We start from the raw sequence: 9,729 nt of genomic DNA on the forward strand, positions 1-9,729 counted from the left end.
TAGCACTGATTTTGCCTTGCCAAGCTTCAGCCTTGGAACAGTCCCCCTAGCAACTGCCATCTCTCCTACATGTATGCTGCTGAATGAAGCCGGAGAAAATCATGAAACTGTGCTAACAGGGTCCTCTACAAATTTATGTTACATAACCTGCGCTGGGCCCTCTCTATGACAAGGCAATCCTATGACATCTCCCTAATTAGCTCCTCATCCCATTCGACACAGCAGCTCTTCCGGACCTTTTCATCTCCCTTCCAATCTCCCATAGCTACCACTCTCCCTACCCTCTCAACTGAGATTTTTGCCTCATATTTTGTTGAAGTAAAAGAAAGAGATGATACCATTTGTAAAGAGCTCAGTCAGAATCACACACAATTTGGCAGCCACCACTATAAAGGAATGGAAAACTTGGAATATGGAAGAGGTAAATGATATGGGCTTACAGTCAAGAATAACTTATCCAGCAAAAGTGAGCATAATACTACAGGGGAAAAATAGACCTTTAATGAAAAGAGGACTTCCAAGCATCCCTAAAGAAAAGACCAGAGCTGTGTAGAAATTTTTAAGTTCAAACACAGGAGTGAGGAGAAACACGAAAAGGTGAACATGGATGAACAATGATAAAGGACAAAAGAAGGATAAACTGCTTACATTCTAATATAGGGAGATGATATGTGACTCTGGCATCATCAGTATTTATAGAAGAAGTCCAGTCAAACAAGGCTTGGGAGTGGTTCTGTTATGTCTTGATCTTAAGAAAAGAATGGAAAGAGAGGGGAAGAGGAATACACTCATGGGGAAGGGAAAGGATGTCTAGGGGAAAATATCTCAAATAATCAGGATGCACAAGTAGACATATATACAAACAAGAAGGAAGGGTGAGGGAGCAGCTGACATTTAAAACTCACTCATCTGAACTGATCGAGAGAAGGAAGAATATATATACACACACATATAAATACATACATACACACACACATGTACGCAAAGAGTTGGGTACAGAAATACATTTCACTCAGCAGAGAAACAGGAAGGAAAGGGGAGAAGGGAAATTAGAGGGCTTGAGGGAGATTAGATCAAGGCATGGATTAGTCCTAAATAAAACAAACTCTAAGGATGTATAAAAAATTTTTTTTGATGTGTTGAAGGATGGGAATATGAGGGGAGTATCATAAATTGGGGAATGGATGAACAAGTTAGGGTATATAAATGTGATGGAATATTATTGGGTTTTTTCCTGTAACATACATTTTTATTTATTTTGTTAGATATTTCCCAACTCTATTTTTTTAAAATGTTAATGTTCATTTTAAAAAATTTTAAGTTCCAAATTCTCTCCCTCCTTCCTGTTCCTCGCCCACCCATTGAGGAGGCAAGCAATATGATTTCAATTATACATGTGAAGTCATGCAAAACATATTTCCATATTAGCCATGTTGCAAAAGAAACACACACACACACACACACACACACACACACACACACAAGAAAAGTAAAGAAGGGGGGAAAAGCATGATTCAGTCTGCACTCAGAACCATCAGTTCTCTCTCTGGAGGTGAAGAGCATTTTGAATCGTGATTTTTGGAATTGTCGCGGAACATCGTCTTGATCAGGGTAGCTATGTCTTTCACAGTTGATAATCATTCTAACAGTACTGTTACTGTGTACGATGTTCTTGGGCTTCTGCTCACTTCAATTTATGAACTGCATCAGGTCATATAAGTCTTCTTGGGCTTTTCTAAAACCATCCCACTCATCATTTCTTATAGCACAATAATACTGCATCACAATCATATAACACAAACTTGTTCAGTCATTCCTCAGTTGGTGCACATCTCCTCAATTTCCAATTTTTTGCCACTATAAAAAGAGCCGCTACGAATATTTTTGTACAAATAGGTCTTTTTTTACTTTTTCTTTGCTTTCTTTGGGATACAGACCTAATAATGTCTTTTCTGGATCAGAATATGCATTGTTTTACAGACCTTTAGCATATTCCAAATTATTCCCCAGAATAGTTGGATCAGTTCACAACTCCATCAACAACGCCATAATGTCCCTATTCTGATGGAATATTAGTGTGCTAGACTCTTATCAGTTTAATGAGCAACCAATATTCCACAGGACTAAAGAGGAAACCTGCATTTCATCTCCTGATGAAGAAGTGAAGGACTCAGAGTGCAGAATGAGACAATTTTTTTTCACATGGCCAATGTGGAAAGGTGTTTTGATTGGCTATAGTGTTTGTAATGGGTTTTATTTTTCTTATATTTTCTTATATTATAAGGGTGAGAAGGCAAATCTTGACTGATTAAACAAAACTTTTTTTTCAACAAACAGTAATGTTCGAAAGCAGACTGGTTTTTGGGAAAAGATGATCAGTTCAACTCTGGACATGCTGAGTTTGAAAAGCCTCTGAAGAACCTTAGAGTTATGCACAGTGCTGGGCACACTGTAGCTATCCAATATGCACTTGAAGCAGTGGAAAATGACCTATGTCTAAAGCCAAAGGACCTGATTTCAAATCCTGGAGGTCACAACAGGGACCAGCCAGGTCACATAGCATCCCCTTGTTTGGCATTCATAATGTGGCTAGGAGGCACAATGGATAGACCAGGGAATCCGAGCCCCTGATTTCAAATGTGATCTCCGATACTTACTAGCTGTGTGACTCTGGACGAGTCATTTAACCTCTCTGTGCCTCAGTCTCCTCATTTGTAAAAAGGGGATGATAAGAGCACCTGCCCTCCAGGGTTGTTGTGAGGATCGTCTGAGATAATATTGTGAAGCGCTTTGCAAAGTTTAAGTGACTTTATACGTGCTAGTTATTACCACTCCTGCTACTACTATTATCACTGTTATTATTCCCTTAGACAGTCAATCTCCCCTCTCCATGCCTTTGCACAGGCTGTCCCCTATGCCTGGAACGTCCTCCCTCCTCACCTTTCCTCACAGAATCCCACCTTCCCTCAAGGCTCAGCCCAAGACATGCCTCCCACTTGAGGCTCTTTCTTTTTTTTTCCACTTAGTAATATTTTATTGTTTCCAATTACATGCAAAGATGGTTTCCGACATTCACTTTTACAAGATTTTGAGTTCCAGTTTCTTTCTCCCTCCCTCCCCTCCCCCTCCCCAGACAGCATGCAATCTGATACGGGCTATACACGTACAATAGAATTAAACATATTTGCACATTCGTCACGTTGTGAAAGAAAAATCAGAACAAAAGGGGAAACCACGAGAAAGAAAGACGAGAGAGAGAAAACAGCCTGCTTTGATCTGCATCCAGATCCCACAGTTCTTCCTCTGAATGTGGACGACATTTTTCCATGATGAGTCTTTTGGAATTGTCTAGATCCTTGCACTGCTGAGAAGAGCGAAGTCTATGAAAGCTGGTCGTCGCACAATGTAGCTGTTACTGTGTACAGTGTTTTCCTGGTTCTGCTCACTTCCTTCAGCATCAGTTCATGTAAATCTTTCCAGGTTTTTCTGAAATCTGATGAGGCTCTTTCCTGATTCCCCTCGTACTATGCCTCCCGTCACATCATTACCTTGTATAGATACAAAATGTCCAAAGTCTTAGTACAGTCTTAAGCTTTGGATAACATCACACCACACTAGCAACCCTCAGGACATCCCAGACGTCAATGTGTCCTTGCTGTTTTTCTCCATAACTTTATCCTGAAAGGAAGGGATGAGTTTAGGTGTCTGGATCCACATTGCCTAGAAGGTACAGGATGGCTATTGATTGATTCCAGGAGGGGATTAGACTTGATAATCTATAAAGACCCCTTCCAACTCCAAACTGATCGTCCTACTTAGGGATAGGGCCTAGATCTGTGTTTTCATCATTATAAAGAACTCTCAGATGGGGTAACTCCTTCTACCAATGCAGGTGGATACTTTCTCTGCAACTTATAGCCTTAGAGAGTTTCCCAGCAACTTGAGAGGTTGTAAGTGACTTGTCCAAGATCATACCACAGGGATGTACCAGAAGGGAGATTTGAATTCAGGTTATCCTGGTTCTAAGGCCGGCTCTCTGCCCACAAAGCCAGGCTGCCTTATGAGATGGAAAAGATTTTAAATAATAAAGCCTCGAAGCCCCTGTGGGCAGCTCAGCAGCCCATTTTATCTCTAGTTCTTTGTTAAAAATTTCCTTTACAAATAAATGACGTAGTTACTCTTTAGCTGGAATGGAATCCAGGTCAAATAAATCTACCAGGTTCAAAGCCTAGACTCCATCTCTTCAGGTGGGAAAGAGCAATCGTAACCATAACAGCTGACTGCTATAGAAGGCCTCAGGGTTTGCCAAGCAGTTCGCAAGCATTATCCCAAGCGAGCGCCACACAGGCCTCTGGCTCTGCTAACCTTGTGTGGGTGAGCTTGGCCAAATCACCTCACCTCGTTCCTGAGATAGCTCAGGCTTGTCCCTTTTCTCCAGGGGAGGAAATTGATGCTTAAAGAAATTAAATGACTTTCTCAGAGTCACACAGCTAATTAGCTTCAGAGGTAGCATCTGAACTCAGATCTTTCTGCCTCTAAGGCCAGCAAGTTAACTCTAACCTGTTTCCTCTGTGCCTTGGAGGAGCAAAGGAAGCTTAAAGGTCATTTGGTTCTGCCCACTTATATTAAAAGTAAGCAAACCAAGGTTTGAGAGGGGAAACAGGCAAGATCTTAATTAAATGCAGTTAAGTGTTGCCTCAATAGGCTCTTCTGGGAACTAAACTTATTATTACAAGTTTGGCTTGAGAGTTACTATTATAGAAGTCAGAATATTATTATAGGAGTCAGAATCAGAACTATGAGCAGAGAGAAAACTGGGCCCTAATACTATCTCAGGAATTTACCAACCATGACGTCCTGGGCAAGTCATGTAACTCTCTGGGCCTCAGTTTGCTAATCTTTGAAATAGGAAGATTTTATAGATATATAGATATATACATATGTATATATGTATATGTGTATGTGTGTATGTATATATGTGTGTGTGTTTGTATATGTATGTGTATATATACATATATGTATATGCATGCATATAGAAAACTACTTCTCTATAAATCTTAGCACTCACATAAGCGTGTGAGCCGATATCATGAGAAAGAGCCCAAGAATGAAGACCTGACATGAAACTCTGGCTCTGCTCATTTTAACTAGCTGTGTGACTTTGGGATGTCTCTTCACTGGGCCTCAGTTTCTTCCTCTGTAAATGAGGGGGTTGTAGCTTCTAAGGTCCCTTCTAGCTTGGAACTTTATGGCCCCTTCTTTGTAATGATCTTAGTTTAAATTTTTTGACCAATTAGCCTCTAACTTGGTCAGAGTGTGTAGCACAGCGAGGGAAGGAGAGAGAAGAACTCTATGTGCAGGAACACAGCTGATTTTTGCTTCAAGCTTTGACTTAGCCCGGCTGGGGTCTCTCCCTAGCATTTTCTTCACCTCCTAGTGAGCTGAGCTCACAGTCCTCCTTCCTTAAAGGGTCAGGCCTCCCCACTGCCCCTGCGACCCTCCCATCCTTAGAGTCATTTCACAGCTAAAAGAAGCCTTAGCCCAACTCCCTCATTTTACAAATGAGGAAAAGAAGGCAGAGGTGTGCCCAGGGCCACAAAGCCAGTATATTCCAGAGGCCCTAGTTCATATCTCTATCTACTGCCACACGTACCCTTCCCAAAATTTAGCATTGGTATTTTAAGGCGGCATTGGAAAAGAGGTTAAAACAACCCCCAAAAGAGACCCTACTGCCGGGAGTGGGAAACCTTTGGCCTCGAGGCCACATGTGGCTTTCTAGGTCCTTGGGTGCAGCCTTTTGACTGAGTCCCAGTTTTACAGAACAAATGCTTTTATTTTTTTTTTCATTTATTTATTTAACATATTTAGTTTTCAGCATTGATTTTCACAAGAGTTTGAATTACAAATTTTCTCCCCATTTCTACCCTCCCCCCACTCCAAGATGGCGTATATTCTGGTTGCCCTGTTCCCCAGTCAGCCCTCCCCTCTGTCACCCCACTCCCCTCCCATCCCCTTTACCCTTCCTTTCTTGTAGGGCAAGATAAATTTCTACACCCCATTGCCTGTGTATCTTATTTTCTAGTTGCATGCAAAAACTTTTTTTTAACAAATGCTTTTATTAAGGGGGTTTGTTCTGTGAAGTTTGTATTCAGTCAAAGGGCTGCACTTGAGGACCCAGAGGGCCACATGTGGCCTTGAGGCAGCGGGTTCCCCAGCCCTGCCCCATCGGCTAATTCTGTGTCCTGCCCAAGCCATGAACCTACTCTCAAGTTCAGAAACCTTTACATCTGTCACTCACAGCCAAGATCCTAGAGTCAAGAGTAGCTGAAAGGGACTCCAGAGGCCATGTAGTCTGCACTTGTCATCTTACAAACGAGCAGAAGTAAAATGTTTCGCTCAAGGTTACACAATTAGTAAGTAGCAGAACCAGTTTTTCACTCTAAGCCCCCTGAATGCAGATCCAGGGTTCTCTCCCTCTGTGAGCTGAGGCTCAGACAGATGAAGCTGCAAAGCTGAGTTTGAATCTATATGTGTCCTGACTCCAAGGCCGGGTGCTGCCTCTTGAAGGCATGACAGAACGTTAAAGGGTCCCAGCGAGGGTCACAGCCAAGCCAAAGACTCTCTAGGAGGTGAGGTGTGTAGGGGGAAGGAAAGAATCTTCAAGGTGGATTCTAAAAATACACACACACAGACATACACATCTGTGTGTGCGTACCTGTGTCTGTGTGTCTGTGTATAGCAGCTAGGTGGTACAATGGATAGAGCGCTGGGCCTGGAGTCAGGAGGACTTATCTTCTTGAGTTTAAATTTGCCCTCAGATACTCACTAGCTGTGTGACCCTAGATAAATCACTCAACCCTGTTTGCCTCAGTTTCCTCATCTGCAAAATGAGCTGGAGAAGGAAATGGCAAACCACTTCAATATCTTTGCCAAGAAAGCTCCAAACGGGGTCACAAAGAGTCAGATATGACTAAAAACCAACTGAACAAGAACATAATATATACACACATAATAACTTAAATATCTACATTTTACATATATATAAATATAAAACTAGAGATAGACAGAGACAGAGAGGCAGATAGAAAGGAAGAAGGAAGGAAGGAAGGAAAGAAAGAAAGAAAGAAAAGAAGGAAGGAAGGAAGAAGGAAGGAAAGAAGGAAGGAAAGAAAGAAAGAAAGAAAGAAAGAAAGAAAGGAAGGAAGGAAGGAAAGGAAGGAAGGAAGGAAGGAAGGAAGGAAGGAAGAAGGGAAGAAAGAAAGATAGAACCAGCCTCTTTACAGCTCTGGGAGCCTCTAGGCCCTCAGAGCCAGTCATCTCAGGAGTCATGGAAAGCCAACAAGCATTTCTTTACAAATGGATCCAGACCCAGAAGTTCCCTCTAAGGATGACCTGAGCCTTCCTTTCTTTGGGGGAGCAGCATGGTGTAATTGAGTGCAGTAAGAACCCTTAACTTGGTTAACAAAACCTCATTTCAAATTCATCCTCCTCTCCCACTTAATACACTTGTGTCCCTGGGCAAATCCCTCAGCGTCTCTAGAACCCAGGATTCTCATCTGTGGGAAGGAGGGAGTTAGCCTCTGTTTCCTTCCAGCTCTTGAATCTATTGGCCTCCTTACTACCTGAATCCACGTTCTGCAGGAGGCCATTCTGTGAGTGTCCCCTCCCCGCCCCGCCCTTTTTTTCCATTTACCCAGCATATACCTTGTCAGCCCTCCCTCAGTGAAATCAAAGTCAACTGCAAGTCATGTCGCCGTTCCCCGGACGTCAGGGTCCTCTTGGAGAACGAAGGACAAACACAACAACACACCTTGTATTTATCTAGTTATCTCCATGTCTTCCCAATTAGAATGTGAGCTTTGGGACAGCGGGGACTCTTTCAGCTTAGCACAGTGCCTAGCTTAACACAGAAACGTTTAATAAGAGCCTGTTGTCTGACAGCCCTCACTGGGCCTCAGTTTCCGAATCTGTAAGAACGAAGGGTTTGGACTAGATGACCCAACTCCAGATCTGTGATCAATGTCTCGGTGGGCCGTAAAGTCCATTAGTGAATCAACAAGCATTTGTTAAGTGACAGCACACTGCTAGGCACTGAAGATACAGAGAAAGGTAAGAACAGTCCCTCCCCTCAAAGAGTTCAGCTTTTTAACGGAGGAAACTAAATATAAATAGTACAAATATTATATATTATATTATATATGTAATATAAATGTTACAATAATATAAAGAAGTAATATAAATTATCACAAATAATAAAAATTATAAATAGAAAATAATGTCATATAGATATAAGTATTATATAAATAAATTCATTTATTATAAATAAAGATAGACACCCAGTAACGGAAGATACTCTCAGAAGGAACACACTGGAGGCTGCGGGGCACAACAGGCCTCCTGAACAAGGTGGGAATTAAGCTTCATCTGGAGTAAATCAGGAAATGGAGGTGAAGGGGCATGGGGGAGGGGACAACCAGTTCAGAGGCATGGAGGCCAATGTGGCTGAATTACAGAGCTGGTGGAGGGGGAAAAGAAAGAGCATAAGGAGATGGAAAAGATAGAAAGGAACCAGGCTGGGAAGAGCTTTGAATGCCAAGAGAAGACTTCACATTTGATCCCAGAGGGAAAAGGGAGCCACAGTAGTAGTAAGGGGAGGGCAGCACAGTCATGGCTGCTATTTAGGAAAACCACTTTGGCGTCTGGGTTGAGGATGGAATGGAGTAGGGAGAGATTCAATTTATAGTCTGTACGCTGGGCACGATCAGTTCCCAGTGTGATCCATTAGTACGATCAGTCAATAAACAAGCCGGGTCTTATCCTAGCTGACAGGGACACAGAGACAAAAAGTCAAGTCATACTCACGGCATTTCTAAAGCGCTTCCCCAATGTCGTCTCACTGGACCCTCACCACAGCCCCGGGAGGTGGCTGCTCTTAGTACGCCCACTTTACAGGTGTGGAAATCGAGGCAGAGAGAAGTCCAGCGATTTGGCTAGCAAGTATCTGAGCCTGGATCCAAGGTCTTCCTCACTCTAGGTACAGTGTGCTACCATTCACCTTCAAGAAACAACACATCCGTGTAAGTATATACAAAATAAATACTAAGTGGGGGCAGGTAGGTGGTACAGTGGATAGAGCAGTGACCCTCCAGTCAGGAGGACCTGAGTTCAAATCTGGCCTCAAACACGTACTAGCTGTGTGACCCTGGGCGAGTCACTTATCCCCATTGCTTCTTAAGCAAAATAAACACAAGGTGAATTTTTGGGGGGTTGGGAAGGAAGGCAGTGACAGCTAGGGGAGGTGAGGAAAGGCACTTTGAGTAGTTTTAAAGGAAAACAAGAACCAAAATCAGAATTGATGAGAACAACTAACAGTTATGTGGTATTTAGGATGTTCCAGGCACTACACCAAGAGCTTTATAATTATTTTCCCATTTGATCCTCACAAACACCCTATTATTGTTAATTATCTTTGTTTCATAGAGGCAAAAAAAAAAAGACATTAAATGACTTGCCCAAGGCCACACAGCAGCTAAGTATCTGATACAAGGTTTGAACTCCAGGGCCCAGGGCTCCTTCCGCTTGGCCAAAACAAGAGGTTCTACAAGCAGGGGGTGAGGAGGCCGCGCACTCCAGGTAGGGCGTACAGGATGTGGGCAGACACTGTCAGAAGACCAGTGCGGTGATGTTAACCCCTTCCTCACATAGGCTGTAAACCTCCCAGTGCTAGCA

Source organism: Trichosurus vulpecula, chromosome 3 (genome assembly GCF_011100635.1).
Source record: "Trichosurus vulpecula isolate mTriVul1 chromosome 3, mTriVul1.pri, whole genome shotgun sequence".
NCBI classification, from domain to species: Eukaryota; Metazoa; Chordata; class Mammalia; order Diprotodontia; family Phalangeridae; genus Trichosurus; species Trichosurus vulpecula.